Source organism: Ovis aries, chromosome 9 (assembly GCF_016772045.2).
Source record: "Ovis aries strain OAR_USU_Benz2616 breed Rambouillet chromosome 9, ARS-UI_Ramb_v3.0, whole genome shotgun sequence".
Lineage (NCBI taxonomy): Eukaryota > Metazoa > Chordata > Mammalia > Artiodactyla > Bovidae > Ovis > Ovis aries.
Window position 1 is genome coordinate 37356864 of NC_056062.1, and position 15443 is coordinate 37372306.

At 45.3% G+C, this 15443-nt stretch overlaps 1 protein-coding gene across 3 annotated transcripts in view; it reads left to right on the top strand.

Moving 5' to 3' along the window:
* The window catches only part of FAM110B (family with sequence similarity 110 member B), a 144269-nt gene that overhangs the window by 65407 nt on the left and 63419 nt on the right, over window positions 1–15443 (top strand). For 2 of the 3 annotated variants that reach the window (XM_060393427.1, XM_027972972.2), the window contains exon 3: window positions 9918–10006. The gene's annotated coding sequence lies outside the window, so the exon portion shown is untranslated. Of the gene's footprint in view, window positions 1–4901; window positions 5091–9917; window positions 10007–15443 lie in introns of those variants that run through there. The other variant, XM_027972973.2, reaches the window with a different exon arrangement.

Genomic DNA, 15443 nt, shown 5'->3' on the forward strand with positions numbered 1-15443 from the left:
ACAGTCCATGGGGTCGCAAAGTGTCGGACCTGACTGAAGCACACACAAACACCTCCACCTAAAAGCTTTTTTATTCTTCTTCCACCACGTGATCCCTTACTCTTGAGGCCTGAGAAGCAGGCACACTCTCAGGGAAATGGGCACCCCTGGGCTGATCCAGTGAAAAATGGACCTGTGATAAAGCCATTTCAAAGTCCAGAGTACTGCCCTCTGTAGTCCACTGAGCAGGCTGGAGTGACAAACAGTCCGAGAGGTTGGGACCATGTAAATCTGTACTAGGGGGATATGGCAGGCAAGTGGCCCAAGGAAATGGGGAGGTGGTCCCTGGGAGAACACCCATGATCTTGGCACTGTGGTCAGTCATCGCTGACTCATGCTGTCCACCACGCCAGGCCAGTGGGTCCTCGGAAGTCCCTCCCCGAGCAGCTATGAGCTGCCCTAGATCGTCAGCGTAGAGACGATGCAGTGTGTTTCAGCTATTTGTACGGGGGGTGCCCAGGGCTTCTGCACCTTAATGTGGTGACAGCTACCGCCCAGGCAAAGCAAGCCTCGTGTCAGTATCTCCAGAACTGGCCTCCTTGCAGGTTCCCGAGTCCTTCTGTCTCCTTGCTCCTTGCCATTTCATCTCATTTCACCACTCCTAGGAAACGAGGATCATTGGAAGAAAATGATCTAGGTTCCCCCAGAAGAGTGATAAGAAGAATGATCAGCAGGGCTTCCCTGGTGGTCCACTGGTTAAGAATCTGCCAGCCACTGCAGGGGACCCAGGTTTGATTCGTGGTCTGGGAAGATCCCACATGCCACAGAGCAACACGCACCGTGCACCACAGCTGCTAAAGCCCAAGGGCCCTGGTGCCTGCGCGCCGCGACCAGAGAAGCCACTGCAGTGAGAAGCCTGTGCACCACGGCTAGAGAGCAGACCCTGCTCGCTGCCTCTAGAGAAGAGCTCTCGTGCAGCAGCGACGACCCAGCACAGCCAAAAATTAAAGACAGAATGATCGGCAATTAACTGTTACCCAGTTTCGAACTAATATATGGGCTCTCAGTGTTGAAAGATAAGACCTAAGAAGGGATTATTGCTTCTTTCTCTTACAAAGTGTGTTTAATGTCTTACACCAAACAGGCATGAGACAAATTAATCAAACAGCTTTTTAAAAGTGCCCCTTTTTGAGCCAGCAGTCTGTTCCGTGAAGAGGAAGGCAGAGCTGTTGGCATTCCCAGATGAATGCCTGCGAGTGGTACCAGGCTGGATGCTGGCAGCCTCCAGGGATCTGTGCCTTAGGCCAAATCACTGAAGCCAATTCCTCTTGGAGTTTTAGCTCCCGATAATGGTGATCCCGCTTTGATAATCCATGCAGGCTCTGCTGCGAAGTAGCACCTGGGACAGTCATTTAAAGAAATTTGTGTCTATCATATTTTCTCACGGTTGGTGTCTATGTCTGCATTTCCTCAGTTTTTCACTCTTTGATGTATAGACCAGGATTCTCTGTGCTTTGCTCTGACATTTATCGGCCATGATATTCCTTCCCTTGGATTATTTCTCATACAGTTTGTGGTACCCAAAGAGGGAAGGATGAAGGATGCCCCATAGTAATTTTTTTCCCCCACAGCTACTAATTAATCTCTGGGAGGATTTGGTTCCTCACAGCAAATCATAATGCCAGGTGGCACTAATGGTAAAGAACCCGTCTAACAACGCAGAAGACGTAAGAAAAGCAGGATGGATCATTGGATTGGGAAGATCCCCTGGAGAAAGAAATGGCAACCCACTCCAGTATTCTTACCTGGGAAATCCCATGGACAGAGGAGACTGGTGGGCCACAGTCCAAGGGGTCACAAATGAGTCAGACACGACTGAGCACACACATACTACTGCTACACTTAACAAGCATTATGCATGTGCTGAAGGCAGGTTGAGCATGTCAGTGTTTTGTAAAGGTTTTCAAAGAAAAAACAAAACACAGCAAAGTTACAGAAATGAGAAGTTTGCATGTTATCACTGGATTGGAACTTGGATTGGTAGAACATATACCGATTTGGGGGAATTATGAAAAAGAAGTTTTAAGAGATTTGGTTAATATGATTGAAGGACTGTTAATTTTGAGGAACATATTGGAAGATAAAAGGATAAAAGTTGCATTTGACTAGCTATCCTCTCCACTGTGAGCCCTTTTCACATAAATGTGTCATTTTAAATTTAATCAGTCTCATTACAAACCTTCTCAATTTATATCCCATTGAAAATACTTTTTCAGATGTATGTGGTTAGTCATTCAGTCATATCCAACTTTGTGACTCTATGGACTGTAGCCCATGAGCCTCCTCTGTCCATAGGATTCTCCAAGCAAGAATGCTGGAGTGGATTGCCATTCCCTTCTCCTAAGGGGTCTTCCCCACCCAGGGATTGAACCCAGGTCTTGTGCATTGCAGGCAGATTCCTTACCATCTCAGCCACCAGTGAAGCCCTTTTTAGATTTATAATAGCATTTAATCTATATTACAAATCACTCACAAAATGAAATTATAATCCCTCATTTCCCAACAATTCCTTTTGAGATTGGTTCATATAGAGTCAGCTGAGGTTAGTGAATAGTACATATCCAAAAAGAAGGAGGGGAAGTAATGTTTGTTAGTACAGTGAATACCAGTAATGGTTCTGTGTGCTATCAAGTCTGCTCTTGGCTTGTCACCATTGATTACTTCCTTTTTCAAATGTATTTTTAATTGAAAGATAATTGCTTTACAATATTGCTTTGGTTTCTGCCATGCATCAACATGAATTATACATAGGTATACATATGTCCCCTCTCTTGAACCTCCCTCCCACCTCCTACCCTTTCCCACCCCTCTAGGTTGTTACCGAGCCGTGGTTTGAGTTCCCCAAGGCAAACAGCAAGTTTCCACTGGCTGGCTGTTTTTCACACGGCAGTGTATTTGCTTCCATGCTACTCTCTCCGGTCGTCCCACCCTCTCCTCCCTCCCCCACCCATCTCCGTAGTCTGTTCTCTATGTCTGTGTCTCCGTTACTGCCCTGAAAATTGTTTCATCAGTACCCTCTTTCTAGATTCTGTTCCCATTGGTTATTTCTAAATGGTGTTTCTGACAAAGCTGTGCCCTGGAGAAGTTTAGATACTTCTTTTTAGAGTAGTCTGGTACGAGGAAAGGAGGGAGATACTGTGGTGTTGTGAAAAGATAGCTGCTATGAATAACAGCTTAATTTATAACTTGCTCTGTGCCAGGGTCCATGCTGAGCGCTGAGTGCTCACAGCTCCCGGCAATGATGCTGCAAGATACTTCCCGCTATTGCCTCTGAGACTCAGAGACATCCAGTCACCTGCCCCATGCCACACAGCAGGGAATAGCGGATCCCAATAGCCTGATTGTTGGAAACCATGCTTTTCTCCTATGCCTCTCGCGAGATTCAGTTTCTGAAGCTATTTTTACCAAGAAATTGTGCTGTGGGCAGATTTCCTTAATTTTTTAGTTTACAGTGACTTCTGGTGCCCCTTTCCCATCTCTTGTGCTTCTGAATTATTATTCATCACTGTAGTCAAAGTGATGATTTTTGACACCTTGATTAGTACATTCTCAGGATGGGTGGGAATTAGCATGGTATTTCAAGCTATATTGAGAGACTAGTTAGCACTTTAGGACAAATAAGTGGCAAATTGCTTATTAAGGTAAATAAAAACTCCAATTTTATACCACTACCACTAATATCATCCTACTACTGAATTTATTATTTATTCCTCTGTGCTAAAATCGGTGTTTTTTTTTTTTTTAATTTATTTCACTGAAGTATGGCTCAGATGGTCAAGAATCTGCCTGCAGTGCAGGAGACCAGGGTTCAGTCCCTGGGTCAGGAAGATCCCCTGGAGAAGGGAATGGCTATCCACTCCAGCATTCTTGCCTGGAGAATCCAATGGACAGAGGATGGGATGCAGTCCATGGGGCCACAGAGAGTCATACATGACTGAGCAACTTAACACACTTACAGTTGATTTGCAATGCTGTGTTAATTTCTGCTGCTGCAGCTGCTGCTAAGTCGCTTCAGTCGTGTCCAACTCTGGGCAACCCCATAGACGGCAGCCCACCAGGCTCCCCCGTCCCTGGGATTCTTCAGGCAAGAACACTGGAATGGGTTGCCATTTCCTTCTCCAATGCATAAAAGTGAAAAGTAAAAGTGAAGTCACTCAGTCGTGTCCGACTCTTAGCAACCTTACTGTATGGCAGAGAGATTCAGTTATACATAAATATACACTTAATTTTTCATATCCTTTGGAATCTGTAAAGTTTTTTTAAAATTTATTTTATTGAAGTATAGTTGATTTACAGTGTCATGTTAATTTCAACTATACCAAAGTGGTTGTTATACATAAATATGCATCTTCTTTTTCATGTTCTTTGGAATATAAGTTTTTTAAAAATGTATTTTGTTGAAGTATAGTTGATTTACAGTGTCATGTTAAGTTCTACTGTACAGCAAAGTAATTCAGTTATACCTCTCTATATATACACATTCTTTTTCATATTCTCTGGAATCTGTTAAGTTGAAGGAAGCTGGTCACCCCATACATTGATTTAACCACTCTTTGTTTCTCTAGATTGGAAGAAAAACAAGAATGCACTTTAAAAACCACTTCTGGTTTATAAGGTGACCCATCAATCCTCACGGTGACAGGAATCAAGATGATTTTGTCTGCGGGGTTTCGTTTATTAAAATTTAATTTGCTCCTGCGCTTGGCTCTGGTCGCTCTGTGCTAGCAAACTAGCTATAATTAGATTAGCAGCCTGCTAAACGCTGGTGACAGCTGAGCCTCAGAGAGCATGTGCCGGATTCCGCCCCAGCCGCTCCTCATTGGTTGCCAGCCGAGCTGCTCGCCGGTTTGATAGGTTTCCACAGAACTCTTTATGCTGCATTGGAGACACGGATACAGAAATACTCCGCTGCGTCCTGGCCACGGCCGAGGTGCTTAGCTGGTAACGTTACAGAAGGAGTCGGGCACCCAGGAGAAGGCGGTCGTCTTTGTTGTGAGAGCAGGGCAGTCACTGGCTGCCGAAAGGGCTCAGGGAAAAAGTTTCAGCTCATGGTAATTACTTTGCATCTTTATCTCGCCTGCAAAACACGGCCATGCATGAAATGAAGCGTGCTCATCATGTCATCTGCTTAATTTGATCTTGCTTTTGTTAATGTCACGCACCCCTCCAGCGTTCCATCTCGAATAAGCTCTCCCGGAGGAGGCTGAACTGGTAAACAACCAGCTTCTTGGGGGCGGGAACCTTGTTTTTACCTGGATGCTAGAGTGCAAGTGCTAGGGAGCGAATCTTACTGGTTTCTTTGCTGTTTGGGGGAGCCCGACGCTGCATCCATTTAGGTGTCTCTGGAGGTGCGTTTTGGTACCCGGGCGACTTTGTTTGCACCGGTCCGGACTCTCCTGAATAATGAACCCTGGAGGAGAGTTGGGAGAATCACACTTTAATTAGGACAGAGCGGTGGCCCTCCTGGTGTCAGCGCAGGGTCTCAGCAGAAGTAACCTCTATTGTTTCTTCAAAGATCTGTGCAGCCTTCATTTTGGATGGGTTCTCTTTGTTTCCCCCTCTGTAGTTTTCATGAAGCCTCTTTCTTGTAGAGGATGTTTGCATATCCCATTCTTCCAGAGACACTGCAAGGTGTGTATTCGCCCTGTGCCAGACAGAATTTTTGGCTCAGGCTTTGTTTAACAGGGATGCTGTTATGGGGAGTTGACATCACAGAAGGTGGGGTTCTTGCCACTTTGACTGATGTTTAACAACATTGAAAAATTTCTCTTTGTGGTTGCCTGGATGATTTTGTAAATCAAACAGGAAATAATCTTGAATTCTCTAATAAAGATGTTGCATTGGGAAGAAGAAAATATTTAAACAGCCAAGGCTGAGCTTAAAGAAACGCAAGCGAATGCAATCGAATTGTTTGCTTTTCAGTGTATCTAGAGTACAGCTTCTCTGCGGAGTTCTGTTTTATTGGGAAAGAGCCCCCTTGCCACTGTTTAGCCCCCAGACTTAAAAATTGATGTCCTCACCGTATCAGATGGTGGAGACCACAGAAACTTGTGTATTGAGTCACCAGTCACACGGCTGGCTGACTGCCACCATGCGTCTGGGATCGGTGGAGAACCCTGCTGGTATCTGAAAGCCGTCAGGAATTATCTCCCTACTCCTGAAAAGCCAGACGTTGCCATTTAAGAATCTGGTTAAAATAATTGCTTTGAATTGAAGCTATAATCTGGCTCAAGGCGTTCAGTGTGTTCTTTGGTGGAGGACAACTTCAGAATACTAACTGTGGTTTTCTCCCCACCCATACCTCCCAGCCCCTGCAAATTCCCTCCCTAATCCTTTCCTGGGGCATACTCTTTTCTCCCAAATAATAGTTTGTAAAAAAAGAACAAGGAATATTCTGAAAGTTTGTCATTTATGGTGATAGGGTGTTGTCTGTAATAAGTTGGATGCGGTTCCTTGTCATCCTGCATCTCAGTTTTGAGATACTGTGTCTGGTGAGATGGTCAGTGGAGGAGTCCCCCTGCAGCCAGCTCTGACTTCCTCTTCGGACGCCCCGATAATGCAAACCACACCCCTGGTCACATCTCACCAGGATGTGTAGAGGGGGCAGAGGGCACGGTCCAGTTCCTGGCTTTGCTCTTCCTCACCTGCCCGGAACCCTCCTGCCTCTTCATTTTTGCCTGCTGCCTGTGCAGATATGGAAAGTAACCTCCTACCCACAGATGGGCTTGGACCCACACTTGGGGAGGAATTAATTGATGTGATCCCATCCTTGTCTCTCCCCTTTCCTTCTTTGAATCTCATAAAATGCTTCCTAAATTACCTTGGCCTTAGAGCATTCTAAGAAGTTGACTGTCTTAAAAGTAAATTATTGTTGTCAAAGGTACTCTGTGTGAACCTCCCTATGAGCATCTCGTTAGGCTGTGCGTCATGGGAAGCCGAAGGAAGTGGTTCTGGCTGATGCTGACTCTCAGGTTTGGATCCTGAGACTTTCTGTGTCTAGAAGGAACTTTTTATTAAAGATGTAAACATTAATATAATGGTGTGTGAATATTGTGTAGTGATTTACTATGATATCCCAGAAGATCTTTTAACATACACGAAAGGGGCATTTTTCTATTCTGATAGCACCAAATAGTTATTTATGTTGTTGCAAAGTAACCAAATCTGCACTTTCATCTTCAGATGAATCACATCTTAAGTTTTTTTAACTACAAGAAGGGAAATCTATGTTTTTCTGAGATAAAGAAGTAAAAATTAGTGTCTGAGGCACTTGAACATTTTCTTCTTATAATTCTATAGCTTTTTATTGATGAATGACATTTCTGACCTATCAAAAATAGGCCTGTGAGCATGAACTCGAGTATAAAACATGTAATAGTTTAAAAGTAAAACATTATCCAAGTGATGCTTTCTAACCTTTTCTTTTAGAGTTTTATAATCACAGTAGGAAAAATGATAATCAGATTAAAGTTGAAAAGTCCTTCCATGTAGATTTGATGTTCCACAAAGAAACTGAGGTGAACAGGGTCTGAAAGTTCTAGTGGAAAGAAAGGAGGAATGGTCAGTGGACGCCGGGAAGTGAAGCGCTGCAGAGTTCTACCTGCAGGTGGCTTTCTGGCTGGTTCCCTGGGCATCTGTGGTGTCAAAAGCACTGAGGAAGGGACTTCCCTGGTGGTCCTAGGGTTGAGACTCTACCTTGCAATGCAAAGGACTTGGATTCAGTCCCTGGTCGGGGGACTCAGATGCCACATGCCACAGAGACACCAAGACGCGAAACAGCTAAATTAAATAAGTAATTAAGAAAAGAAAAAAAGCAGTGAAGGAAGTCTGTCATTGGCAGTCGATAAATATTGCAGGGTTGACACTCCAAAACCTGCCTGGGCTGTGAAAATGTTTTTGGAGACATTAGGCCTCTTCTAGGGGCTTCCCAGGTGGCGCTAATGGTAAAGAACCTGCCTATAGATGCAGGAGACAGAAGAGATGCGGGTTTGATCCCTGGGTTGGGAAGACTCCCTGAAGGAGAGCATGGCAACCCACTCCAGTATTGTTGCCTACGAAATCCCATGGACAGAGGAGCCTGGGAGGCTGCGGTCCATAGGGTCACAAAGAGTCGGACACAACTGAAGCAACTTAGCATGCATGCGTGCACTCAGTATCACTTGTGGTCTTATTTGTGGTCTGTAATAAATGTCATAAATAGAAACTATCATGTATTTTCTTCCTATTTTTGCTTCTCAGAATGCACACTAGATTGTTGCATGAAAGTATTTTTATTTCGATAGATTTATATCATGTGGGATTCAAAAATAATTTCTAATATATCCAGTAATTTAAAAGTGCTTCATTGGGAGTTCTGTGGTGGTCCACTGGTTAAGACTTTGCCTTACAATGGAGGGGGTGCGGGTTAAATCCCTGGTCAGTTAGCTAAGATACTACATGCCTTGTGGCCAAAAAACCAAAACATAAAAAACAGAAGCGATATTGTAACAAACTCAATAAAGACTTTAAAAATAGTCCACATGAAAAAATCTTTTAGAAAATAAATAAGAAATAAAAATGCATCTTAAAGGAAAATCAAAATGCCTTCCTAACTCTTGTGCTCTTAGTAATTCAGGGATTGCTTTTGGAACTGCCTGCATTGCCAGGAACTATCATCTGCTATTGGATGCCTCAGAGAAGGCAGTGGCACCCCACTCCAGTACTCTTGCTGGCAAATCCCATGGCTGGAGGAGCCTGGTAGGCTGCAGTCCATGGGGTCATGAAGAGTCGGACACGACTGAGCAACTTGAATTTCACTTTCCACTTTCATACATTGGAGAAGGAAATGGCAACCCACTCCAGTGTTCTTGCCTGGAGAATCCCAGGGACGGGGTAGCCTGGTTAGCTGCCATCTATGGGGTTGCACAGAGTCGGACATGACTGAAGCGACTTAGCAGCAGCAGCAGCAGCATTGGATGCCTGTTGGCTCTTTTATTTGTTTAATTAGCTTTTTTATTTACTTCAGTCATTTATTTTGTTTGTGGTCATTAAAGAGAAGCCCATAAAATCTGGGCTTGGAATATAACACTTCTGTTTGACCTTACTATGATTAAGGCCTTCTGCTCTCTTTTTACATTTGATGGAAAATGGAGAAGGCAATGGCACCCCACTCTAGTACTCTTGCCTGGAAAATCCCATGGATGGAGGAGCCTGGAAGGCTGCAGTCCATGGGGTCACTGAGGGTCAGACATGACTGAGCAACTTCACTTTCACTTTTCACTTTCACGCATTGGAGAAGGAAATGGCAACCCACTCCAGTGTTCTTGCCTGGAGAATCCCAGGGACGGGGGAGCCTGGTGGGCTGCCGTCTATGGGATTGCACAGAGTTGGACACGACTGAAGCGACTTAGCAGCAGCAGCAGCAGACAGATTTTCGGGGCTTTCCTGGTGGCTCAGTGGTAAAGAATCCACTTGACAGTGCAGATGTGTGTTTGATCTCTGGTCTGGGAAGATCCCCTGAAGAAGAAAATGGCAACCCACTCTATATTCTTGCCTGGAGAATCCCATGGACAGAGGAGACTGGCGGGCTACAGTCCACGGGGTTGCGAAGAGCTGGACACGACTTAGGGGCTAAACAACAACAACCACCACCTTTATACTTGCTGTCTCTGGTTAAATATGTCCTTGAAAAAGTTGTCAAAGCAAGAACACTGAGCTTGTAGATGAAGTGGTTATATAAGAACTAACACAGTTTGGTTTACTTCCCTGTTTGTTTTTGCTTTCTTATTGACTAAGTTTTAAAAGAATTATCATTTTCTATTCCTGTATACAGTTAATAGCCTACCTATTTTTGTCAAATAGAAAAGCAATAGCCATCTCTTTTTTGCCTCTATTTTTAGCTGTTTTGTGCAGTGGAGAGTACTTGAAGGAATCAAGGATTCCCTGCAATTCCTGCCTGCAACTGGGCAAACACTTACTCCCCTCTCAGGTAAGTCAACTGCTTTGTTTTGATCCATTCTGAGCAGAAGATATTGATTCTCTCTGAAACCCATGTCAGTATCGCCCTAAGACAGAGAGACAGAGGTTTCAGATACTTTGCTATCTGGCAAAAAAAAAAAAAAAAAAGGGATCCCACTATTGAGGTCCTACAGGACCAAAAATATTAATAACAGTAATGATGACTTTCTTTCCCAGGGGTTTCCATGTTGTTGATATGTCTGCTGGCAGTTACAGTCTTTTAAGGGCTATGTCATATTAATAGTTACTAGTAATCTCCCTGATAACTGGAAGTGATTGAATTTGAAGACAAAATGAAATGAATGAACAGTGAGAAGCGCTATGTGCTTGGGGAATAAGGTGCTGCTTTCTGGCTAGCCTAATGCTGTGGGGCTAGCAGCAAGTACCCCAGGGTTTGGGACACAGAGATCTCTGTGGGACAGCCTCCCACGGGAGGTCACGTCAAGAGGGCAGAGCCTCGATGCCAGCCAGGGGACAGGCCAAGAGGGTGGGCAGGTATTGGAGGATGGAATGTTTGTGTCCATCCTGGGAAAGACTGAAGGCAAAAGGAGAAGAGGGCAGCAGAGGATGAGATGATTGGATGGTGTCACTGACTCAATGGACATGAGTTTGAGAAAGCTCCAGGAGATGGTGAAGGACAGGAAAGCCTGGCATGCTGCAGTCCATTGGGTTGCAGAATCAGACATGACTGAGCAACTGAAGAATAACACAACAACATAAAGGACATCGCTGGGTGCTTTGTCCCACGTCCATACCACTACCAGATTCCTTCCTGATGGTGAGCATGGAAGCTTCCTATAATCAGACACATCTCATGACGGAGCTGAGGAAGTGGCTGAGCAGAGATCAGTGTCTAGGGGCTTCCTCCGCTTTGACAGAGGGACTGAGATCCCACTGTCACCAAATGAAGTTGGGAATATTTAGGAAAGAGAGGCAGCTCTCTGGTTAACACAGGTCTGCAGGGACCTGACAAGTGGTGAAAAGCAACCCTTATGAAATCACTAAGTTTGAGCCTTGGTGTCCATGTCCCTGAGTGACCACATGTTTTAGTTTCATTGCCAGCCTTCCTCCAGCCTCTTTTCCAGCATTCATATGTAACACACCTTTTTACTTGGACAGCATACCACGCATTTTATAGTTGTTTATTATTGCATAATGCAGAACTTTATTGGGTAGATGGTGTTGGCCTCCAGCAGTCTCAGCATCTAACTCAGGCTGACAGATAAGAATCAGCTCCTGCCTAGTGGAATTCTACAATGTGTGGAGAGATTCAAGAAAAAGCCAACAACACATATCAGTGATCTACCCTGAAATCCATCAATGTTATCACCATGTTACCTTATCCCAGATGTGAGAAGCTCTGACATGAAAGCCTTGAGCTCCTTTTGGCTGGAGGAAACTTGGCGTCTCCTGTTCCCAGCCCCCAGGTCGTAGAAAGGCACCTGCTCACAGGTGGGTTTTATGGAGGTTGTCTCCAATAGAGCCTGTCTTCCCAACTCCACTTGTTCCAGGAACCCACCCCTCTTGAGTTGCCCTCAAGTGCAGAGTTTTCTGGAATATGAGACTTTCAAGTGCTAAAAAAGCAGGACAAGTCCCCAGCAACAAGGGGCATCTTTATCCCTCTTATGATTCCCTGCACCACCCCCTCCCCTCCACCCAAAGGCTGGCTCCTGACAGTAAGGGAATTGGCTGCCCAGGTGACACCAGTGGTAAAGAACCTGCCTGCCAGTTCAGGAGACAGAAGAGATGTAGATTTGATCCCTGGGTCGGGAAGATCCCCTGGAGGAGGAAGTGGCTGTACCCTCTAGTATTCTTGCCTGGAGAATCCCATGGACAGAGGAGCCTGGAGGGCTGCAGTCCATAGAGTTGCAAAGAGTCGGACAGCTGAACACACGTGCATGGTGACCAGGAAAGTACCGGGCGTGGGAGGTGGAGTGGACACAGGCGTAACCTCAGCGCCTCTGCTTGCTGGCCCTGCCAGTGGCTTTCAGCTCAAGCCTCAGTTACCCACATCCCAAGTAAGAATACAAACACACCCCTACGGATTTGGGGGAGGTCACATGGCAGCCACGGGAAGTGTCAGGGCAACTTAGGCCTGGAAGAGTAGGGCCACTCTTCCTCCCTCCTGGATAGGCTGCCTGGAGGAGATAGTGAGTCACCTTCACAGCGGCATCGTCTTGAGCTTTGTCAATATTACTGTTTGGCAAGATCTTGCATCAGGGAGATGAGAAAGGAGTCAACCCTATCAGTCCTTAACACAGTGTCGCCAGGTTGTAAGCTCTAGCTCTGGGTCCCTGTGTCTAATTCTCAAATAATGCCAAGTCACTGTGTGCTGCTGCTGCTGCTGCTAAGTCACTTCAGTCACGTCCGACTCTGTGCGACCCCATAGACGGCAGCCCACCAGGCTCCCCTGTCCCTGGGATTCTGCAGGCAAGAACACTGGAGTGGGTTGCCATTTCCTTCTCCAATGCATGAAAGTGAAAAGTGAAAGTGAAGTCGCTCAGTGGTGTCTGACTCTTAGTGACCCCATGGACTGCAGCCTACCAGGCCCCTCCGTCCATGGGATTTTCCAGGCAAGAGTACTGGAGTGGGTTGCCATTGCCTTCTCCCATTGTGTGCTGCTGCTGCTAAGTCACTTCAGTTGCGTCCGACTCTGTGTGACCCCATAGACGGCAGCCCGCTAGTTACTTTAAATTGTTTTTGTATCAGTTTTCTCTTAGGTAAGCTAGAAACAGACAAAAAGTACTTTAGAGATTGCTATGAAAAGCATAGTTTCTGTCTTATTGTCCAAATGTTTTCAGTTGTTTTAGGCTATTTTCACATGTAAAGTTTGTTAAAACTTTGTTCTTTTCTGAGTTTACAAATGCCAAATAAGTCTCCTTATGAAGAATATATATTACTATTGTCATTAACATTTCTCACCACTCCTCGATGCATTCGTTTAAGATTGTTACGTTTTTAAAGTACAAGATGGGTCCTTTATTGTTTTCTCGAAAGTGGTCCCTTCTTTAAGGAAACTAAAAAAGAAAAGGCAGGCGTAAAATGACCTTATCATGTTCTTTGGGTCAAACTGTTGAGTGTTTTCAGCCTAGAAGCTCAGTGCTCCTGTGAAATGTGTATGTGAGTCACCCTTCTGGGGACACACAGCCACCAACCTTTGTGCATTATTCATGTGATTGAACTTCAGGAAGTAGGTTATAATGTTCCCTTTGGTTGTAGTTGCTTGTTATCTTAATCAAACTTAAGCAATTGATAAAGTCAGTTTTCTCCCAGAAAGTCGCCTTTTTCAAAACCTCTCGGGATGGAGTTTTGCTCCTTTGGAGCATGAGTGCTGGGGACTTGAGATCGCTGGCAGCAGAAACACCGTTGCACATTTGTGTGTGTGTGAAATGGCCCTGACCGGGCATACCTGCTAGCTTTCCACATCACTTCTTCTCCATCTCAGTGTCTCATGAAGCTGGTCATCTGCAGAAAGGAATCTAGTTCTTGTCCATGACTTATCGTCCTTTCATGCCAGCATCTCTGACTTCTGCCTTTTCCCACATCAGTTCTCAGCCAGGCCAGTGACTCCGAGCTCAGGTTCCACCAGGCCTGTCGGGTGGCTCCTTGAAACTGGCAAGGCTGACCTTGAGCAGGTCTCCTGGGGCCAGGGAGAGCCAGCCACCAACGAGAACCTGACCCAGCTCACTGCCTTTTAGAAAAGAAGAGGGAGATGGGGAGAACCTCTGGAAATAGCAGCTGGGATTTCAGTTGTTTTATTTCTCTCATAAAAATTGAAGACTTTTGGAAGAATAGAAATAAAATAAACCTCCACGACTCAGTGGTTAAGACGTGACCTTCCAATGCAGCGGGTGCAAATTCCATCCCTGGTCAGGGAGCTAAGATCCCCCATGCCTTGTGGCCAAAAACAACAACAACAACAACAAAAAAACCCCATAAAACAGGAGCAATATGGTAACAAATTCAATGACGACTTTAAAAATGATCCACATAAAAAAAACTCTTTAAACTTATATAAATAAATAAAGTTCTCCAGTACACAGATTCTATTTGTGAGGATTTAGCACACATTTCGCGGAAGGCAGTGGCACCCCACTCCAGTACTCTTGCCTGGAAAATCTCATGGACAGAGGAGCCTGATAGGCTGCAGTCCATGGGGTCACTGAGAGTTGGACACGACTGAGCAACTTCACTTTCAGTTTTCACTTTCATGCATTGGAGAAGGAAATGGCAACCCACTCCAGTGTTCTTGCCTGGAGAATCCCAGGGACGGGGGAGCCTGGTGGGCTGCCGTCTATGGGGTCGCACAGAGTCGGACATGACTGAAGCGACTTAGCAGCAGCAGCACACATTTATAATGAAGTTCAAGAAGCCACTGCTGATTGCAATTTAAATTATTAAATTACCAATTAAGTGATTTGGCATACTTAAAACGCTCTTTTCTTAAATGAAAGACATATCCTGTAGGTTGCTGTGTGCACAGTTTGTTGTTCCTTATTAGTGGCTGTTACACTGTAAGTCAATTCATTGTCAATGTAGTTTCTTTTCTGCAAAAAAGCAGAAAAGTTAAGGCTGTTGTCTATGGAAGGCCTGCTCTGGGGTCGGGGTCACAGCTCCCTCTGCAGTCTTCACATGCCCTGTAGATTAGTCTTTGTGGTGTAGACAAGGGCACAAGAATCGTACAGAGAGTGACCATGTGACCAGACACACGCTGAGTATAACACCCAGGTCCACCTTGACTCTTCTGTCAGACCCCAGACCTGAATATCATTGCTTAGTGATAGAATCATAAATGGGATGGGAAGATCGGTTGAGGGAAATTGGGCTATGGGGAAAGGGGTGGGAAAGTTTCCAGAGGACACAGCTGTCTGGTGGAATATTATGAGACCCTAGAAGCCAGGGGCTTCCATGGAGGCTTACTGGTAAAGAATTTGCCTGCAGGACAGAAGAAGCAGGTTTGATCCCTGGCTTGAAAAGATCCCCTGGAGTAGGAAATGGCAACCCACTTTAGTATTCTTGCCTGAAAAATTCCATGGACAAAGGAGCCTGGCATGGGCTGCATTCCGTGGGGTTACAAAAGGGTTGGAGATTACTGAATGACTGAGCATGCATGCTGGAAACCAGGGCAAGTCCTCAATGAATAACAGAAGGGAAGAGGCCAAAAAGTCAAGTGATAAAGAGGCTGTCAGAGCAGGGGTACACCTTCAGGAAAACCAGACCCTCCTGTCTGGTCTGTTCTCCAGCCTGCTGGGTATCTGCTGCCTCACTGTGATCGAGAAAGCATTTGTGTGTTGTAAATACTGACGTTCAAAACCGCATGACACTGCTCAGGACCGTGTGATCCTTGAGCACTGGAGTGTCCTCTCCACACGGGTCTCTCTTCAGTAGCCCAATGCTGTGGTCTCAGT